This window comes from Larus michahellis, chromosome W, assembly GCF_964199755.1.
Source record: "Larus michahellis chromosome W, bLarMic1.1, whole genome shotgun sequence".
In the NCBI taxonomy this organism is placed as follows: Eukaryota; Metazoa; Chordata; class Aves; order Charadriiformes; family Laridae; genus Larus; species Larus michahellis.
Window position 1 is genome coordinate 2,831,540 of NC_133929.1, and position 22,672 is coordinate 2,854,211.

Genomic DNA, 22,672 nt, shown 5'->3' on the forward strand with positions numbered 1-22,672 from the left:
TATTTCTTCTATTCAAGGAGAAATATTTCCTTAGGCTCAACTCAGAAGCAACTTGTGTAATATGGAGTATGCTTATTTATGTTTTATCAGTCCCAAGCTAGAGAGTTGGAATAGTTGCAAGATACAAGCTTGCTGACACAGTTTATTTTCTTAATTACATAAGAAGCAGGTTTGTAACTTGAACTTCTCAGGAAACGATAAGCCAGCTCTATGTGCTGAATTCAAGTTCCCATAAGAAAATTAAAAAGTTTATCTGACTAGAATAACTTGTAAATGAACTAATTTTTCTTTGATTCTTTTTGTATTTTGGACATTGTAGACCTTAGCAATTATATTAGTTCTAGTGTGGGAAAATATTATAATTGAGATCTGGTAAGTTATTTGCAGATTTCAAGTTTTTCTTTACACTGTGCTGACATTTAGTACAGCCCCGGTGAGGAAAACAATACTGCCATTCATAGCTCTAGACCTAGATTTCAATTGACTTAAGCAGGCACAATGAAACTTGGTCATTCACTGGTTACCCATATTGTGTTCTCAAATTTTCTCTCAGCAAAAGTATAATGACTCAGTATTGTATGGTTGCATAGACAAGGCTCAGAACAAGAGACACTAGTTTTGTCTGACGGTGTGAGAAAGTTGTGAAGGGATCTTTTCTTCCAGATGGTGTTAAATTCAGCTGCCTTTTTAACATTGGCCTTGCACAGCAATCTGCTGCTCCCTTTTCACAAAGAATAAGCCTGGGTTCCTACTAGTTAACATGCATACTCACGCAACCCGCAACTTCACTCCAACTGTTTTACAATGGAGTGGTATGCTAAATAAACTTGACCTGTTTTTTCCCAGTGCTAAAACTAGCCTTCGAAGGACTGCTCAACTGATATTTACACTTCTTTTTATTTAAAGCTGTATGTTGTTTGATTTTTTTACAAGTTTTAAGGAAACGGCATTTTACAGGTAGATAACATTATTTGCTACGTGAGGCAAGAATAAACTTGGAGGGCATGCTACTACATTTTAACATGCTCTCTTTTCCCAAGTCAGATTTGCAGGACAAAAAGGGGAAGAAATGGGGCATTTTGCTTCTAAGCAATGAAGTAATAATAATATCAAATGTATTTTATTAATTTTTAGTCGTGTAACGTCAATAAGGTACAAATTAATTTAATATTACAATGGCTAATACGATTATAATATTGTTATTTTTCCTGAGTGCTTTTCTTAACAATTTTACATAAAAGACCAAGACACAAGCAAAAGCTTAAGTAAATTGACTCCATTGAATGCCTAAGTAAACAATAGGTTTCCCCAGAAAACAGCTTATTGCCTTAATTGAAGCTCTTTGAGAAAGAAAACCACACACTTTGTAATGTAAATGTTAATTGTAGTAGACAATGGCTGTAGGTAAATAGCACCCCTGGACACGCAGTAAATAAAAGGCATACAGGCACTCAACAATGAAAGATTGGTCACACAAACACTGCTTCAAATGTAAACAAACAAGGGGCTTCTCATCGGTCACTACAGTAGTAAAACTTTGGCACGCGTACAGCAGCTAAAGTGGGAATTTATGTAAATACAGTTTGGCTGGGGTACTAGCTGAATCTCAGTAAAAAAGCCACCGAGTAACTCCTTTAGACTGATAAATCCTATAGAATATATTTGGAACTACAGGGAAGATGAGATGACTTTGGAGGCTAATTCTTTATTTTAAAACAACAACGCATGTGGTATTTCTAGGACCTATTTGATGGTTCTCTGTTTCCTTCCTCTCAGAGTATGTGATGTAAAAGTAAATATTTCCATTATAAACCCCCAAGTAATATCTTATGTGAGCCATCCTATTTCGAAGTAAAAATTGAAAAAAAAAAAACAAAAAAACCCCACCAAAATCTGAAACAAACAAACAGCCTGTACAAGGTTAGTCCTTTAATTTATGAAGAACGTTGAGAATTGTTCCCTTATCTCTGATCTTATTTTAATCTACCTTAGAGATGTTAAATTTCTAAGATAGTATTATACACTAGTGTGCCTCTGGAAAGCCAAGTCCAAAGGAAAATGTTACCCTTAAAAATTAATCCTGATCAATTTCACTGTAAAAGATGCCTAAACTGCAATAATTATAAAGATGAATAGCATCCAAACAAGTGTTTATTAAAAACCACGAAATGTTTGCAAGGTCAACACATGATGTCTGCTATTTTTTCCATCAGGGAAGAGAGGCACAGTCTCCATAGATGCACTTCCCGGGTCTCTCCTCAATCATCTGCGAGACTCGTGCCATAGAAGAAAAGTGAAACTTGCTCCCGAGGAGCTTGTACCAAGGTTGCAGAATTAACAGAAGGAATCGCAGAATCATAGAATCGTCTAGAGACAGTGTGCAGCCACAGAGCAGTTGGTGTTCTCACTTGGGAGCCTGCAGATGGTTGTGGGTGGGAAATGCCTCCACTTACGGAGGCGATGGAGATGAGTATGGTATGGTGCACTTGATGGGTTTTTTTCATCCTCCAGCCCCCAGCAGGGCTGTCTGTCACGGCCTGCTGGGGCATGGAATTGCCACTTGCCCCGAGCGTGGGAATGGGAGCGCCCAGCCGTTCACATCTCCTGCACGCCGTTTAACGGAATCAATTAGGCAAGACAGACCGTCAGCTTCCCCACCCCCTTTCCATTTCTGTCAGGTCCATATATGTCCTAATTATTTCAGTTTTGGATGCCAGAGCTGTTTCCTGGGTAGACCTGATCATCCTTAAACAAAAAGAGAGGAGGTGCACACGTGGATTTTTGGAGTAAATGTCACTTTCATTTCCAATGCTAGGCGCAGAGTAAGACACGGAACATTTTTAATACTTTGACGAGGGGGGGCGATCTCGTCTCCATCACGTCTTTCTGCTTCAATAGCCTCCTCAAGGAAACCTCTGAACAGAGAAGCATCTGTGCTCGCATTTTGAATAGAAGAATAAAAATCAGCCATCACTTTTTTCATCGTTGTGCAGCTCCACCAAGTTTTCAGTAGATATAAGTTGTTAAGCTTGCCTACACTTCAGGGTAAACTTTTTTTAAAGCCTGGTTTTATATTATTTGAAATAACCCCCTGAATGCTTTGTCTAAGACGAATGCAGACTGATTTTTTTTTCCAGTTCAGTCCACACTGTATCATCACCGCCAACAACAACCATCATCTTCATCTTAACCAACTACCAGCTTTATTTTTAAAGCCATTTCATTGCAATGAATCATTTTGCAAAATGAAAACGCATTTCCAAATAGCTTTCTAAAAAAAAATCGTCTCAGCCCAGTTAAACATTAACTGGTCTGTGTTTCTCTTTTTTTTTATTTAACAGCAATAGTTGCACATGCACTGTTTACCATCAGTACCATTTCCTCGTTGCAGCATTTAGCATCTGACAACTTCATATTTTGGACTAAGCATACCATTTAATTCCCTCCACTCCCACCTTTAGCTGTAAAAATGTTAGATTCAATAAGCATTCCTGACCTTTCTCGGGGTTTTGTTACTGTCTCTTGCAGTAGTCTTTCATTTTCACACGCTGTACGATGATATTGAAGGAGTTTTTACTTTCGGTTATCTAGCTTTATGAAGACCAAAACACTCATACAGCTAGATAACCAAAGATAACAACTCGCTTCCCTCAAAGCTGTTTTTTTTTTCTTGCTAGAATCCAGATTGTTTTTTCTGATAGATGTGTAGTTTCCTCCAAGAGTACTAGTGCTGCTTTAAAATAGTCATCCTTTTATGCAATTGTGACCTGATATGTGCGTGTGCGTGCGCGCAGCTAATAACATCCAAAAGAGATCTGTTGCTTTCAAAGTTTATTCCGAACTTTATCTTTCAGCCAGCAATTTCCAGCAGCGATAGCCAACAATTCATCTGTTAATATCAGAAAATAAACCCAGCTACTAAGGTGCATCAAGCTGTGATAAGACTGAAAAGCATCCATCCCTTCATAAGCCTCTATTTGCATTGTCAATTGCTTCAGTCTCGCGAAAGATTCTTTAGACTCTATAAAGATGTAAAGCCATCGGCAATTTCCAGCGCAGTGTAAGGAGGAAAAAAAAATCCCATTTCAGTAGAAAGTGACAAGATGATTCGAGGATTCAGATCCTGATCCTTTTAGATTATGCATGGTATAGAGCTTTTTACCAAACGGTGGCAGCTTGATTGCAAATATCTTGCATGTATGGGGGTGTGTGTGGGGGTGTGTGTGTGTAAGAAGATCCTCGCTTTCTCAGGGCTCAGAGCTGGGAAGAAGATGTGGTCTTGATGGCTTGCTGCTGCCCCCGGTCTGAAAGAAGGAGAAAAGGGGCATCATTGGAGGGCTTTCAGTGCCAAAATGTGGACCAGCCCGGCAAGATCAGAGGTCCTGGACCATGGGACACCGAGGTAATGATGATGTCATGAGAAATTTCAAGTACACGCGGTTATTGATATGCATGAGTGATCAGCGATCTGCCCCTGCCAGCAGCAGCAGCGGCAACGGCAACCTGGGACTAAGCCAAACATTGCCTCTACCGCTCCCGACTGCAGGAAAATCCACCCGCCGCCTTTACCTTCCTTCTTGCTAGCGTAGATCGCTCTAATATCCAAAGACCGGAAGAATTCTCTCTCTAAGGATAGATAAAAGCGTTTCGGATCTGCCTGCATTTCTCTTTTGGCAGCCTCTGCTTGTGCAGAGAGATGTGAGGCACTTTGCTATAGCTTAAAGCAGGGCCTTGCTTTCTGAGACTGGGGATCAGATCTGTGTTACGCAGTGAGTCTATGTGTAATTACACTGACAATTTGCCCTGCTGTGATGTGTTTTTAATGGCTTCACAGCTCGGTCATGTTTTGTGTCTATAGTGATTTGCAGGTATTTACACTGGGATGACTGTGCAACGCATTTTCCTCTATATGTTTTTTGGGAATGCTGCTAGCAGCAGGCTCCGGCTTGTCTCCAGTGTATTCTATAGCATCTATTCGCTCCTTGTCCCCAGTTCCCAGTGTGTGTGGGATGGGGTGTGTGGGTGTGGTGTGTTAGAATGCAATACAGGTGAACATTGCAGAATATGGTGAAATGCCTTAATAAAAATGCTGAATTATTGTTTATATTTATTAACCTCGTACTTAGAGTGAAGAAATGCATACTTACATTACTCAATAAATCGATGAAGGCAAGTCTTTCTAAACTGTTAGAATGCATAAGTCTAAAGTGCAAACAATAAAGGTCTCTCGACTATACGTGATACAATGAAACTCCAGACTGAGATCTACAATATTTACTGTTGAAATTAATAAATGTACTTCAACAGCTCATACATACTGTAGTTGGTATAAGATGCATATTGAAAAATTCAGCACAGACAGAATATGGACTACTCTGCACTTCTAAAAGAATTATTACTTGAAATTCATGCTGGTACTATTCTTTTAAGGTATAAAATAAAACATAATACATCATGCTTTATGTTCCTATACAGTTATAGGGAATACATCTCACTGCATTTAAATAGATTTCTGTGTAAATTAAGCTGTTTGCATTGTTACTATTTTTAAGGGGAAATATTTAAGTGCATGGAGTTAAACTGAAATTCTTGTTGTTCTATACTGACTGTATAGCCTGCTCACATAATAAAACATATGTGTGCTTGTATGTACACAGGAGAACCATATATACACGTGTAGGACTAAGTACATGTGTGTATACATATTTGCATTTAAATATATATATAATATGTGGTTACACTGTAAAATTGCAACTATATAAACCAGTCCATTTTTTATCATAGATTAATATTGCAAAAGCATGAAAATGGGAAAGCAATAAAATTTATCAGACAAGGCCCAAAATTAATACTGCCACCAAGAAGTAACACATAAACATTACTAATGTGCCAAATCCTTAATTCAGTAGTGATGTTATTAATGAGGCCATTCATTTGTGCTTTCAGATTATCAGCCTCTGAAATCGAGCATTATTTTTTTAAATGCATGTTACTCTGGTATAAGGAAACACTACAATTTCCCACCAGTGCTTGGTATATATGAGATGCATGAGCTAATTGTGAGTGTTCTTTTCAGATTATAGAGTCTAACATAAAATGGTTACTATTTGTTACTGTGCTTCTTCATTACTTCTCAGGCTGTTCAAGCACAAGGATGACAATTAGACATCTGATATTTCTAAAGACACATGATCATTTTGATATTATGTAAAATTCTAATGAACTTCTCTGAACTCGCAGTTAGAGGGAAAGATGTTTTTTCTTGCAATAGCTAGATGCAGCAGTATTAGTGGTTAGGCATGTGTTATATCCAATAGGATTGCGAATTTATGCATTACATTGTCAGAGACATGAAAATTCAGGTATTCCTTGTGTATGTGTGTATATGTCTATGCTTATATAGATATTTCTGTATATAATACATATTAACACAGACACATGTAAACATTAATGTGTGCATTAAAGCATGTTGCCATGTTACAGGATTTGCAGTTACATGCAAGGCCTTTTATTATAAATTAGTATGTTTCAAAGATGCAAAATATGCCTTTAAAACATCAAGCTCTGTTCTCAAGACCACCTTACTCACACACTGACTTAAGAAGTAACTGCAATACACCTGTCACACTTTAATGATTAATCATTGGAGCCTCAGAAAGTCAAAAGAGACAACACGACAATTATAACCTAGCTGTTCATTAGCCATATTGCCAATTAAATTTTCTAACTTTCAGTCAAGTAGGGCCTTGAAATCCAGGAGTGCCCAGTAAGACTGCACAAAAATATGTGCTTATTGTGAATATCACAAAAAACAAATCTATACAGCAGTTGTTATTTTTTTCCAAAATCACTTTAGAATGATTTGCATATTGGAAGATATAGGATCCAAACATTTATTCTTTCCTCCTGCCTCCCTAATAAATTCCCATTAATGGCCTTTAAATTGGTATGCGATTGCCATGCTTGTTTTCTAATCTTTTTATAGGTCTTCAGATGGCTGGGATGTAAAGAATAAACATCCTCCATGTATTTTTTAAGAATAAACAGTCTCTATTTACTTTAAAGAGGAATACTTATGATTCTCTAATTATTAGAGACTTGTTCCAATGCCAGTATCCCTATCTTCTGTATGGAATACACATAGGAATCCTATTTAAACTGCTATGAAGTACATAACTGTACAACATTATATGAATCCTCTTTTCATACTAAATTAGAATAGAATTCACATAAATGTAAAACATGTCACACCAATACAATCCAGGCAAGTATTTCCTGTATAATATGCCTTTCCTTTCAGCCTGGTAAGTCGCTTGACTGGCTTGTCTTCTAATAAAAGTGTCTTATCATTTCTTTTGTGATCAAAATTTAATTTTACAGGCAACTGTGGATTATATTTCTGTTGAACATATGGTATGCAAAAGGATATCTAATACAAATCCAAATTACGAAATAAAAAAGGCAGGCTCTCGAGAATTCAAAAACTTGGGGAAAAAAAAGAAAACCACACTCAGTAATTTCACATGGGTATACTGCGTGCTGTTAAAGAATATGTTCTATTGTCTGAGTTTTATTATTAAACAAAAAAATAAAAATACCATTTCTTGTCGTGATTGTCATTTCCTGTGGTCTTCCTGCATTGATTAAATCTGAAAAATAGTGACAAAAAAGGCAAAGGATCATAATTTAAACAATTTCACTGTTCTTGTTTATGAAATATATGTACATAGATAAATGCATGTGTGTTCAGGAGGTGCTGTGTATATCAACATCTGGAGATTATTGAATAAATTACTAAAACGCTTGACTATTAAACAGGGAAATAACTAGCCACATTTCCTGCAGATGATCTAATATGACATAAAACAGATACAAGTAATGTACTCAGGTATCTGCAGGGTTAAATGTGGTAATTAATATTTACAGGATATAATTATGAACAATAAAAACAAATTCCATAATTATTTGTGGAGACCTATGATTAAAAAAAAAAGTTTAAGAATATTTGGAGCTGCCGAATAGAGATGCTGAAAGCTAGAGAGGCATATATAATATATAAAGGATGGAGGCTCCATCTACCCTTCAGTTCAAAACATGCAAAATACATTAAACCAGTATTTTCCCGATAGAATCTCCACGTCTTTCAGATTACCGATGTCCTGAAATCAGGATCATTGGAAAGGCACGGTCTATATTTACAAAACTGTTACTATATCAAGAGTTGTATGTGTAAATTAATATAACACTCTAATCACTGTCATTGCATTATATCGATTACATCAGTCTTAGTTTAAAAGCATATTATTTCTTACAAAGTAACTGTGCTCTTCTATTTTATGGTAAGTTATTTCCCCCATTTCATGAATCCTGGGCTAGAGCTGTTCTTGGAGAGGTATGCTACTTGGTGGGTGTATGAGAGGGGGGACTAAAATAGAAGCACCATTGTTGAAGTCCCTTGCTTCAGTTATGCTCTCTGCCTACCGGCGCCCCGGAGGGCCCGCGCCAGGGCTGGAGGCAGACTGCGCCCCGGCATCGGGCGGCCCGGCCTGGCCCGCCGCCGGGGCAGTCCCGCGCCCCAGGCCCGACCCCGCGAAAGCGGGGACTGTGCCGTGCCGCAGCAGCCATTCCTGGACTCCCGGAGCAGCGGCACCTAGAGCCGCGGCATGGCGCAGGCCGCCGCCGCCTCCACCTCCTCTTCCCCCACCTCAAAAAGGTGTGCGTTTTAGTCGGGCTGAGCCAGACACATCGCAGCTGCCCCTGCCGCCCCGACCAAGATGGGAATAATTGCATTACAATTTTGGACAACCCAGTAAGGGATGGCTGCTTGCTTGAAGTGACCCACTAAGCACAGAGGCAGGTGGATTTATTAACTATGGTGAATAATCTCCTCCACATTGGCAATCTCAAAAGTATGAGTTCGACCTTTTAATTATTTTTTACAAAGCAGTTCAAAAATGTAGAGTCGACAGGAGTTAGTTCCCATATACTAATTTAAAACGCGGTGAATTATTGTTCCTATGTCTATACACCTTCGAAAGGTACCCAGGTATTGCTAAAAAGCTTCCTCTGCATACTTAAACGTTATAGCTCTGCTTTTACTGGCAATCTGCTTGATAATTAAGAGTTCCCACGCCTAACCACGCACAAGACCAACAAGTTTAGCATCAGACATACAAAATCAGCTAACCAATATAAGCCGTCATGTTAACTCATAAAACTCTGCCTTGTTAATCAAGTTCCCCTCGCGGTTGCCAGTGGAAGTTCCTGGAGCCCTACCAAGACGACCTGTTCTGCCTGACGCTGGGCAAGGCAGCCCCTACCCTTGAACCTGACACAAAGCTACTAACTGAGCTCAGGTTATATATATACCCACTCCCTCAATCGGAAAACGCGGACGTGCAATGAAGTTCAGCTCTCTCCCTTTTGTAACGAATTCAGATTCTGAATATCCCCCTCGCGATACTTACATTTGTTCTTTTTTAAATAAAGATTTGACCACAGATCTAAATGGTTAGGTGAATCTCCAGTAGAAAACAAAGATTCCCACCACGGTCAAGACCCCTTTAAAGCACAGAAAGCAGGTTCTTTCCTATCTCAAGAAATTCAGATCTTTTCGCTCATCATTTCTATTTAGAAGTGCCGCTTAGTTCCATGGTGTAATTCTTGCACGTTTGGTTCTAAAATAGTTAGAAAGCTTCCACTAAAAAAAGGGGGGGGAGGGGGAGAGAAAGGCATATTGCTGAAGTGTTGTGAGGCTCTGCAAGTTCTTTTTGGGGGGTTGGCCAAGGTCTAGTCCAGCCCTCTCTGCTGAGGAGGACGTGCTCTGAAATTCAACCAATTTTCCCAATGCTTTTGTTGCTGATGAACCGAAGCCCTTTTGTTCATCCATTGCCACGGTCTTTTCCTGTTCCTACTATATGTTATGTGTTGCCAGAGATAATGAATTTACACCAAAACCTCTCATAGTCCCATTTTGACAGACAGAACAAATTAGAAATGTGTAGTCTAAAGAAGAGCAATGGCTACATTTTCCTAGAGAAGGAAAGCCCACATTTCTTTGGAAACAAACAAAAAAAAATGGCACCAAATGTTTGAGTTTTTCTAAGGTGTTTTCCTCCAGCTAACTTCTGAGGAAGAGTTTCTTCTGGGTCCTGTTTCTGCGAGGTATTACCATTTTGTGTAACTTTTGTCAAAATTGATCAACCGGTCAACAACAACAACAACAAGAATCCTTTCCAATTTGTTATCATGAAAGTTATAGCGTGACCTCTCATCAACACAGTGATTGCTGGAAGGAGGCTTTCTTAAAGTTTTGTGGTTTCCTTCTTTTCCTTCTCATTCAACGCTTCAGGTTCAAAACCAGTGGCACAGGAACCAACATTTCACCCATGAAAACGCCAGCTCGTTTTAGGGCGCGGGAGCCGGGCAAAGAGCTGTATGGTGCGTTGGAAGAAGTTCGGGGGTGTGTGACCACGGGAGGTGTGTGGGGAAGGAGGAAGGGAGGTGGTGTACGGCAAGGTAGGGAGGCAGGACGGCTCTCTGGTATGTGCCCAGGAGGACGCAGCGATGGGGTTGTGCTCGCCGTTTGGGGTGGGCAGGAGGTGGACTGGCGGGGGTGGTTGCAGGGCAGCGGTCCGGCCACCCCGTCCTGGCCGCGGTCCTTCACAGCCCCTGTCTCAGCCCAGCCGCGTACAGCACCCATGTATACTCCTGCCAACACAGCCCCTGGAGACAAGGCAGACCAACAGAACTCTATGAGAATAAAAATGCAATCTCAGACTAAACTAACGAAATTCAGGATAAAGCCTGGTTACACAAAATTGCTGAAGGGATTTATAAAAGTCTGGATCAGTCTCTCAATCAGAAACACACTCGTGTTTCCATTCCCTGGCTTGGCCATTTAAGTTTAGTCAAGATGTTTGAACAGAGAAGCAGCGTGTGAGTGTGCGTGGGTGTGAGCGTGCATGTGTGTAGCCACTACCTTGCAGCTGGTTTGCTCTAAGAGTGACTGTGCCAAGTTCTAGGGAGATGCTCTGTAACATAACAAAACAGACAAACAAACATGAGAAAAACTTAGATCCTAATAAAAAAATACCATTAATTTTCAAAGCATCGATTGCATTTAATTCTACAGCCTCAACAGTAGAAATTCCCCTAGCGCTAAAAGTTCTCCAAACATCATTAAAACCCGAGGTGTTTCTAAAGGGGAAAAGGGTACAGGGAAAGATATAGAGGAGACAGCTTTAGAAAATTGTTCACATCTACCTTTTTCTACCTTGGTATCAACAACAAAGCCAACTTTCTGCAGTCAGATATCCGAGAGCCCTTTAATACCGCTTCTCTTTCCAAATGGAAGAAATCAGTGCAAAGACACAAGAGTGGTTTTGAATTGCAGATCAGATCGGCTGGAGGAGCGAACGGCTTGTCTGTAGCCTAGCAATTTTTCAATTTTCTGCCTCTTCTCACCTTAAACCGGCACTGATATCAGCGAATCCCTTACACCAAACTGCTGACACTGTATCGATACAGTCATTCGAAATTATGATTTACCTGAACTGCGTGTGTCGTGCAATATTGGGGGGGATTTTTTGTGACTTGATCTATGTTTTCTATTTCACGCTCATTATCTGATGAAGAGGAGCGGCGGCGTTCCCGGGGACGGTGATAGCGCACCGCGAGGGTGGGCTTTGTTTTGCCGCCGTGCGAAGAGAGAGGGCGGGCGAGCCGGGTTAATATTTTTGTTAACGTTTATTTTATTGGGCAAGGGCTCTGATCAGCGTGGCAAAGCGGCGAGCGGACCCAAGCAGCCAACACAGCTGCAGACGGTGCCTACCGGCGGTCCGGCCACCTCCCCGCTGCGGCCACCGGGCTTGGCCCGGCGCAGGCCGATGAGGCGAGGCTCGGCGCGGAGCGGCTCCGGCTCTGCGCCCCCGCCGCGTCCTCCCTCCTCGCTTCACGTTCAAGGTTTAACAGCGAGGTCATATTCATTGACGTCAGATTGAGGTTTACTGTACGTCCGGCTACATCTACATACATCGAGGAAATTAGGGCTTTAAAAAAAATATGGAAATCCTACTGCTTGGAGAAGAGAGTGAAGATTCCTTGTGCGATTGCCCCTATTAATGAAGATCGCAATTAATGGAACAAACAATCTGTTCTCCCCCCCCCCCCGCCCAACATCATAAACAACAACAAAAAACCCGAAATAACAAATGTCAGTTAGGCACGGGAAGGCTAGGATGCGCCGGCTTTGCGTCGGCCGGGGCCGGCTGCGACGCGGCACGGAAAAGAGATCGGCTCAGAGCAGGCTGCTCCAGACGGCTCCATACGCATAATCAGGGCTTCACCGCCATTCTCCTTTCCTCCTCCTCCTCCTCCTGCTGTTGATTCCACCGTGTATTATTTTTAATACTGATGCATATGTAAAACTATATTTGCATTTTTTTAATTAACCAAAAGTTAGAAGCTATCACTTTTTTCTCTGATCTTTCCTTCCTTCCTTTCTTTACCCACACTCTTCCCCCCCCCTTTTGGCATGACTGCTGTGTATGTGCCTTTATATGCAGTTTCCTCCCTGCTTCTGTTTGTATGAAGTTACAAAATACGCACAAAGCTAATAAAACAAATAAAGGTGCACAACATGCTTATTGGGTCTTAAGAGGAGAGGCACATATCACTGCTATGTTCAGCTATAATACTAACAGGTTGAACCTGGAAATTTGATCGCCTAATTAACTTCATATTAGGAAAAGATACTGGTTTAAGGTATAAGGCAATATAGATAACGCGTGTAATGGGGACTGATTCAAAGGATTTATAATACTTCATTGCAGAATTACGACCTATAAACGCACTTATATCTCTGTTGATTTCAGGAATGTTTTATTTCAGAATATTATCTTAAAATGTGTAGACCCAGGTATGGAGTACTTTCTCTAAGGAAGACATTTTGTACGTTCTGTCTTAACTGCTACATTATTTAATGTATTAAAATTCATGTTAAGACGTGTAGCTTTAAAGCAACTACCTAAGTCTTTACCGAAAAGGCATTTTTAAAAGTTATTTTAAAATATTACCGTTATCATTACATTTTCTTTATCTGAGAATCCACAGGCCTTGAATTACATTTAAAAACAATATTAGCTACTTTCGATTTACCTTAATGGGGAAATTCTTATTTTAAAAAGAGTAGTTTAAATCTGATTAAAACCAGGAAATTACTCTTTTTTTTGTATTCCAGAAATATTATATTTTAAACGATTAATGTTTTCCATAAGAACAATACCCACACATATATACATTTTTTCTTTAAAAAAAAGTCTAAGTACATGCATAGATAATTAGTTACACCATGAATGACTTACCTGCATAAACGTATAAGGCAAAAATTACCTCCCCTCCAAGACTGCCATGCATATTTTTTTTAAATAAAGATCAGAATGTCATACTCGATTTGTATTACTCAGTACCTATTTCACAACACGTATACTTTCTTTGGATTTCTTATGGTATTTACAGCGCTACCTCTAGCTCCAGTTGTACAAGTCCTACACTAAAGTGCTCGTATATGTCACCCAAGAAAAAGTAGTCAGATGGCTACCCGTAAAACATTAAAAAAATCCGGAAACAAATATTATCATCCATTAGGTTAGTTCTTACCTTACCACATAGAGCAATAATTCATATAGGAAAGTACTTTTTTTACACATATGAATAGCGGTAGGATTACACATCTGTGTGCAGGTGCCCATTTACGAGTGATGTTGGGGACTCTCAGCCCACGAAAGGAAACCTATTATTTCCACTGCTTTTAATTAGCACACATGAATCGCACTCTTCTATAGATCTGTAGTGACATATGCAGACAGACCCACAGAGCTGAGTGCCTAGTCCAAGTTCGGGTGTGTGTGCAGATAGCAGACAGCACAGAGGGAGAGCGGTGTGTGTGTGTAGGTGTTGGTGAGCGGGGGTATATGGATATGCTACATAATGTCCCTCTGCCTGCAGCACCAGTATGCAGCGGTGCGGCTGTCTCCCGCAGCAGCGCGGCCTTGGCCGCCTCCCTGCCCCCGGCTCCCTCGGTGGCGCAGGGCAATGATCCCAAGCCCCGCCACTCCCCGTGCTGCCGCTGCTGCTTACCCTCGCTGCGCGCCGCCGTTGCCCCCGACGGCACCGCACCCGGCGGGACGGGACGGAAGGCGCCGCCGCCGGTGCTCTGCCCCAGCTGGGCTGCCGCGGGAGCAGTGCCTGAGCCCCCCCCAAGCTCCCCTCTGCCTCTACCTCCATCGCCGCAGCCACACACCTGCCCCCCCGCCCCGTATTACCATACGGAGGCTGGATCCCCACGAATCACAGAGGCAGCGGGCGACATTTGAATAAGCCCCACAGCCAGCAGCAGCGCCAGCTGCTGCAGCGGCAGCGCTCTGCGCGGGCCGCTTCCCCAGCCCGTCTGCCCCTCCCCCGCCCCTGCATGTGCCACAGGCATCGTGGAGACAGCTGTCTTGCCTCAGTCACTTGCCACTTTAACGCTAAATTGACCGGTAGAATATGAACAATAAATACCCCCCCCACTCGTTACCTAATAAAGCTAAAAATCTCACATATGATTTCAATATGCCACTGAAGTGACGATTTCACGGATTTCAGACAGAAAAAAAAAGTAGCATTAATAATACTCAAATTTGGGGTAATCGTTACAGCTGATCGTTACAGCTGAGAGAGAGCCTCGGGTTGAAAATGTACATGAAATAAATTCCATGAAAACATACATGAAATAAATTCCCTCCCTCGTCTTTTTTGCAACGCTTTTAATGGCTAGAATCATCTAATATTCAACATTTTACATGTAGATTTTCCCCTCTCTACAGCTCTCACTATCTCTGTCTTTTAATCAAACCATACATAATCAGATCTGCACCGATATGCTCTATGCGTGAACATACATGTTTTGGCATTATTTACAAATTGGTTTAGAAGAAGGGAGATACAGGTACAGAAAAGTGTCTTTTTTTTTACGCACGATTTAAACCCTTGAACGAAAACTTGTAAAATGAATAACCGAAACTTGAAATGAGAAATAAATTGATTTTTTTTTAGTAAGGAAAAGGCTGAATTCAGTAGGTTTTGTCTTCACAAAAAAATCATAATTTGGATGTCCTTACATGTCCAGTGTGAATACACCTCATAATACACATCCCTTGGAAAAAAAACATACAAAGCCATACCAATCTCTCTCTGATTAATAATGTCTCCCCTGATTAGAGGTAGAAAGCTAGAAACCAAGAGGAGCAGCAGGGGAAGAGTGGGCGAGAATTTTAATATTCAGGAGTTCATGCATATTTAAAATAATTTCTAAATTGTTAGATTTCTGGGGAGGAGAGAGAAGGGATGACATACAGAAAACTCTATTAGATACATTTTAGTGAGCATTCAAAACGTTAACTTCAGCATCATTCTAGGAAAAGTAGCCAATGCAGTTGAATTTCCGTACACGAAGTGTTTATGGCTTTGAGCACTATCAGAATTAGACAAATTTCCCTGACGGCTTTTCTGTTCTTCTGTTTACTTAATCAGTTTATAACTTGACATAAAATAAGCAATCAATAAATTAAGGTTTGAAATGAGTGGCTGTCAATGGGTCCATGTCCAAGTGGAGGCCAGTGACAAGTGGAGTCCCTCAAGGATCAGTACTGGGACCAGTCTTGTTTAACATCTTCGTCAGCGACATGGACAGTGGCATAGAGTGCACCCTCAGCAAGTTTGCCGATGACACCAAGCTGTGTGGGGCGGCTGACACGCTGGAGGGAAGGGATGCCATCCAGAGGGACCTCGACAGGCTGGAGAGGTGGGCCCATGCCAACCTCATGAAGTGCAACAAGACCAAGTGCAAGGTCCTCCATCTGGGTCGGGGCAATCCCAAGCACCGATAGAGGCTGGGCAGTGACTGGCTTGAGAGCAGCCCTGAAGAAAAGGACTTGGGGGTGCCAATGGACAAGAGGCTCAACATGAGCCGTCAGCGTACACTAGCAGCCCAGAAAGCCAATTGTATCCTGGGCTGCATCAGGAGAAACGTGGACAGCAGGTCGAGGGAGGTGATTCTCCCCCTCTACTCTGCTCTGGTGAGACCCCACCTGGAGTACTGCGTCCAATTCTGGAGCCCCTACTACAAGAGAGATATGGACATGCTGGAACCTGTCCAGAGAAGGGCCACAAGGATGATCAGAGGGCTGGAGCACCTCTCCTATGAGGACAGCCTGAGAGAGTTGGGGTTGTTCAGTCTGGAGAAAAGAAGGCTCCGAGAAGACCTTATAGTGGCCTACCAGTATCTTAACGGGGCCTACAAGAAAGCTCGTGAGGGACTTTTCAGGATGTTGGGTAACAGTAGGACTAGAGGGACTGGATTAAAACTAGAGATGGGACGATTCAGATTGGACGTTAGGAAGAAGTTCTTCACCATGAGGGTGGTGAGACACTGGCCCAGGTTGCCCAGAGAGGTGGTGGAAGCCCCATCCCTGGAAGTTTTTAAGGCCAGGCTGGACGGGGCTCTGAGCAACCTGATCTAGTGGAAGATGTCTCTGCCCATGGCAGGGGGGTTGGAACTAGATGATCTTTAAGGTCCCTTCCAACCCTAACAATTCTATGATTCTATGAACCGTTATTTCGCTGGTTTCACAATAATTGGCTCTCAGAGAGGACTAAACCTGGTTTTGCTTTGGATTATTTTTCCCTTTACATCAGCTTGGATTGCCGGAAACCACTTCTGATCTCCTGGCACAGACCAAGTGGAAAAGATTGGCAGGGCGTGGGTGTCCCTCAGCTCCATGACTCTTCGAAAGGATGTTTCCTACCCAAAGTTCCCCCCTTGGCTCCGCTGTGTGGCCGTCTCCGTGGAAGCCTCGCACGGCGGTGAGATCAGGAGGGGGATGCCGCCGCCTGAGGCCGGTTGCCTGCCGTCCAGGCGACCCGAGACAGGCGGAGTTGTCTCAGACGGCGCAACTTTCCAGCGCCCGCGGAGGCCGCGTCCAGCAGAGAGACAGCGACACCTACCGGTGTTCCGCACAGCCCCGGCGAGCGCGGGCGATCGGCGGGGCTAGTGCGCGAGAAGGGCCACACCGCACCGCGCTCCGTTGCCCAACCTAGCGCAGCCTGGGGAGAAGACATCACGGCAGCGCTCTCCTCTGCGTGACCCGCTCTAGAGCAAGAATTCAGCCCTACTAGAGCGATCGTTTCAGTGGGCAGAAATGGGCAGAAATCAGCAAAATTCCACGAAAAAACAAGTGTGTTTTTGCGACGCGCGTTCTGAAACAAGTGGGGATGCTGTCCTTGTCGCCTCCTTGGGACCGCAGCCCCCAGCTACAGCGGCTGAAATCCCGATCCCCCCCCGCATACACACGCTCCCACCTCCAGATCTGGGCTGTATCCCACAAAATTGGAGACCTGATCGGGATAATGACAAACGCCTCACTGCAAGCAAAGCCTTTCCAGAGAAGCTCGTGAAGGACGCGCTGAATGCAGAGAGCGAAGGGCAGCACCTGTGTGTTCTCCCTGTCGCTACTGTCTCGCCCCAGCCTCTTTCACCTTATTTATATTGTGCTATATACACCGGGAAAGGCAATATTCCACAAATACATTTCAGCAGGAATAATCGCCGCCTCCTCCACGCTTTGCATTTTAATTGCCAGGATAAAAAAAAAAAAAGGCTCACGTTGTGGATTCCTGTTTGAAGAAAAGCATGGCTTTTCCGTGGGAAGGGGGACGACAGTAATATCCTAAGCAAGAGTATAATTTTAGTATTCGCCCCTGCGGAATGGCCCTATTCTTTATTTAATTTTTGTATTAAGGCCGTATGGAAAGAACTTTTTCTTGGAAACACTTTATAGTTGATCGTATTACTCTTTACCTTTACCCTATTCTCCTTTCCTCTTTTTATAATTAAAAAACAAGTCATTAAAATGAAAAGGCCGAATTTATGTTACCAAAAGGCAGTTTTTACAAGTACAAATGGCAGTGAAGGAGCACTAATCGTTTTAGGAGGAAGACACACATCCGAGAAGTCTGAGTCTACATTTGATTGGATTAACTGCCACTTTCTGTTGTTGTTATTTTAGTAGTTCATTAGCCGGGTGTGCTTTGATAATTGATTTCCGAGATCTCATTCTAGGAATTTTAGTTGCTTCGTATCTCAATAGGCTTTTCTCAACGGGCTATAGTTGGAGAAGAGAATAACTTGTCTGTTTCGAAGGACGGGTTTTGTGCATCTGCAGGAGTTTTTTTATTCTTGCCCGAAAAAAATAACGACGTGCAGTTCTTTTATACTGAGGAAAGGATGTGGCACAACTTGCGCCAACTACCTTTCAGAGGTTTTAACTTTCGTACCGTGAAAACAAATGCAGGGACTCAAAGTAGCTCTTCGAGTGCGTTTTCTAAATGTTCATTAAGGTTAATGAGCAAGACTTCGCTAAGTCTCCCTGGTCATAAAACTTGAGAATAAATGAGTTCGTCGCTAGTAGCATCACAAGACCGAGGATTCATTCTTAGAAAATGCACGTCTACTAAAATGAACCAATATATCATCTGAATAACGATCTCGCTTAGAGTGATGGAAAAATATGAATTAAAATCAACGAAAAATCAGCTTGCATCCTCAAGTAGTGAAGAGATCTCTAAATATTGGTTGATCACATCTAGTCCAAAATCAAGAATAAGACACGGCGCTAACATTTTCCTGGCTCTTTTTCTCCGAAGGGTACTGTTTTCTTTAGTAACTCCAGGAACTGCTGACGATCATTTTTACATTAAAATAATAGTAATGGGTGTCTCTCATTTTGCCCTAGACAGGCCGACGTCCTCCCATCCCATCCCGCCTCATCCCTCAAACCCAGAGAACAGCGGGCCGGACTGGCGGTCACACAACCTCCGTGCCGGCAGGACGCACGAGCGGATCGACGGGCGCCGGCCCTGCGGCTGACCGACGCCGCTGTTCGGACACGTTTCCACGCTCTAGGAGAGCCTCCTGAGAGAGAGTTGTAGCACCTTGCCATTTTGCTGAGAGCTGTGCGCGTGCCTATTTGGCAAAAAGTATCATACATCTTATAATGTATTTATCTTTCGTGTCTGATAATACAAGGACTACTTATTTAACAAAACACCACAGGGTATTAGACAGTCCAAACGCACAAAATCATTATAGCCCCTTGCCCCACAAGTGTGTGCGTGCCCCCTCCCTTCTTTCTCAGCTTTTCAGTAGCAATGAATGAATCGAGAACTAGAGCAGCATAATGAATCAGGACACGTAAACCTATAATCTTCAGTCGTCAAGGCTGAGACGGCAGCCTATAGCAGTAGGCATATTGCAGAAAACCTGGGAATGGGGAATGGCTGGCGAAGGAGTGCAGTTTGCAGCCGACTAACAGGCTCATAGAGTGGCATAAAAGGAAGGTCACCTACCTTTCCAGGGCGCCTCCCCTCACATCCTCAAAATTAAACTCAGTGAGAGTAGAAAGAAGTGTATCTATGGGCTTTAAAACCTGCATATTCATTATAAAAGACTTTCTGAAGGTAACCTACTCTGCCAACCTAACTAAGCAGAACTTTTATTTCCTTCCACTTGTCTCTCTCACGTAGGCAGTACTATTTTCCCGATAGCATTTCCCTTTTATCCAACTAATGGGAAAAACAATTGTCAGACTTATACATCCAGAGCAATCATTAAACCAAACCCTCCCACCTCACCTTAACCATCATCAAGCCCTTATTTATTTTGATTATTTGTTAAAAGGGAACTTGACAATGTGCTCGCACCCGATCTCTCTCTCTCTCTCACACTCACACACACAAATGTGATGTGATACGAGCGTGTGTGTGTACGTATTGCCGTATGCGTACCAGCTCTGCCCGAACGAATTTCCCTACAGGTGTTACCGCTTCCAGCTCAATGCAACCTCCAACAGATGTGTGTGTGTTTAACAAAAACAAAGTAAGTCGCTATCAGGTGATCAGACTTGTAATCTCCGATAGTCTTTGTTTGGTTAAACAAGATTCATCATTAAGAGTAAAAAATTACGGAAAGGGGAGTAAGGACAAGGGGGGGGGGAGTAAGGACAAGGGGGGAGGGGGAGGGGAGGGGGAGGGGAGGGGAGGGGAGGGGAGGGGAGGGGGAGGGGAGGGGGAGGGGGAGGGGCACAAAGAAATATCTCCCTGCCCAGGAGGAATGTCCTCGCTAGCTCGCTCTGCTAACGTCTGGGGTTACTGCGTCCGTCGCAACCCACTCAGCCCAGCATAAACTTTCAGAAGACTGAAGTGCCGTAGAAAGTCAACGAGGGATCCGAGGAATCGCAGGGTGACAAGGTGTAAGGAGGCCGGCGGGTGTGGGGGAGAGGTGTCCCTGCTGATGCCCTGCTTCTTCCCCCCGAGCCCTCGGGAGGCTGCAGGCAGGGTCGCCCTCCCCGGACACCCTCTTCCTGCCCCATGGGTGACACAGCGTGGCCTCCTCCGGAGCCCAGCGGGGCATCGCCTAGCCTTACCAAGCCACCGGCAAAGCCCAAGTCCCCGAGAGAGAGAGGCGCAGGGTGGCAGGGCTGCTCCGCGTCCCGGTACTTACCCCCGCGATGCCTGACACTGATCCGCTCCCGTCCGCAACCCCTCAGCAAAACATGTCACACACATCCTCGCAGAGATTAGTTGTGACTTTTCGAGTCCAACCCTGCTCATTCAACAGTAGGCAGGAGAGGAAAACCTAAGGTGCGACGGAAGCGAGGGGTGGCCACGGATGCTGCCTCATACTGATCTGTAACGTGGCTCCCCCCTCCCCTTCGCCCTGGCATTTCCCACTCACCTCCTTCCTCCCGCCCTAAATCAGAAAGCCGCGTGAAGGAGGGATGACACACAGATCCGCACTAGCCGCTGGGGCTCCGTCAGAGGCGCACCCGCGCACCAGCCTCCACACCTAGGTCCCGCCGCGGCGCTCCGGGGACCTGCCTGTGGGGCGCAGCGTTTGGTGAGAAAAGGGGGAGGAAGGGGCTGAAGGATTGCCCGAGGCGTGTCCGCCAGCCTGCCCGCCCGGATGGGGATCACATGCTACACGTGGGGCGCGCAGAGCTCCGTGGTACGAGGCTACTGCCCGGCATCCAAATGGGCTGCTGACTCCGGCGGGCATCGCCTCCCCTCCTTCCTGTTGTTATTTTTAATATTATTATTCCTAATTATACTAATAATTAATTTTAAAGATCTTTGCACATGCAAACTGACAGCTGGGGATGAGGAGCAAGAGTAGCTGTTTTAAACAATAGATTAGGAACACTAGGAAGTATCTCCGCAGGGAATGGAGACTTTTTGCTTCGTCAAAGATGAGGTCTGCTGTCTGCTTAATAGTACAGTAACATCTTCAGTTCCCGACTAAACACAATAACGCAGGCTCTCGCGATTAATTTATACAGGAGGCTTTATGAATTGTGGTCCCTCCCTCGCTCTTTCGCAGACATACTCGCAGCACACCTATATCTGTGAGAGGCTGGAGTTGGCAGGACGCTGACGGTGGACCTAGTCGAAATTTTCAATATTGCAGACACAGTAATTATCCTTCTGATTTTCTTTGTTAAAATTTTATTTGGCGAATTGAAATTTTTTCCAAAATATTCATCGACACACGAAAATATGTTTGCATTTATATCCGCCAGAGACGAAGCAAAATAAAGATGCCCGAGTAGACCTCGTCTGAAATCAGATCCCCGCATTTGTAATTGTTACATACACAACAAATTGTTAACAATTTGCACACCAGAGATGGCATATTTCTAAGCCTCCTTTCCTTTGTAAGGCAAATGACGGCAAAATATGATCTACTATATAACTAATTGGAGCAAAGAACAGTACATCAGCAAGACTGTGGTTCCTATAGGGTTATGTAAGTTTCGTGTTTATACAGAGTGAAAAATAACAAACACTAATTAATTACGGCGAATTTGACAACGTGTTTTAAGATGCTTTTACCTGATACATACTATATCCTATTTAATAAGAGATCATATTAATGGTGTTTAAGTAAAATTAATAAATAAGAATTAAATTATATTTAAAAAATAGGTTGCACTACAATAAAAGTGTCTGATGCTTTAGGATAAACAGCCCTCCCAATATATATTGTAAAAATCCTATATTTTGTTCAGAAGAATAAAATTATCTTTGATTTTGTATCGATTTTGGTGTTATATAAAATGATTAATATAATAAATAGAAACAGATGAGTCAGACTAAGTAGAAAGTTACTATTATTTAAATTATCAAAATAAAATCCATCAAATAATGTTTTCCATTCTAATGAGCGTGGAAATGTTTCTCTTCTAATTTACTTATTTTCAAAACAGACATTAAAACATGTTAGAACTGATTTCCTTTCAAATCAGAAAAGCTAATATAAGAACAATTGTCTGCATATTTTTTTCTATAACGTGCCATTACCTGAAGCACATAAATACAAACACGCAAGCCCTGGAATTTGCATTTTTTTTTCTTACATTGTCTGTAAACATTGCTATGTGATTACATGTACTCACTTTCTCGTATGGACCATCTGTTATCTGGTGTCTACATCTTTCAGAATGTATTCACATTAAGGTTTAATCTTCTTTAAAGCAGTTACTAGATATACAATAATGTCAACATGCATATAGGTATA

At 42.8% G+C, this 22,672-nt stretch overlaps 1 long non-coding RNA gene across 5 annotated transcripts; it reads right to left on the bottom strand.

Annotated features, from left to right (window-relative positions):
- Positions 1-3,816: 3,816 nt before the first annotated feature.
- LOC141735501 (uncharacterized) lies at positions 3,817-14,454 on the bottom strand. Of its 5 annotated transcripts, none has more exons than XR_012584748.1 (4): positions 14,325-14,451; positions 9,468-10,725; positions 7,599-7,649; positions 3,817-4,304 (listed from the first exon to the last, which is right to left on the bottom strand). It is a non-coding gene; the product is annotated as an uncharacterized LOC141735501 (long non-coding RNA). The 5 variants fall into 5 exon arrangements; XR_012584750.1 differs by lacking the exon at positions 14,325-14,451 and adding an exon at positions 14,140-14,315; XR_012584749.1 differs by lacking the exon at positions 14,325-14,451 and adding an exon at positions 13,365-13,554.
- Between the last annotated feature and the right edge of the window lie 8,218 nt (positions 14,455-22,672).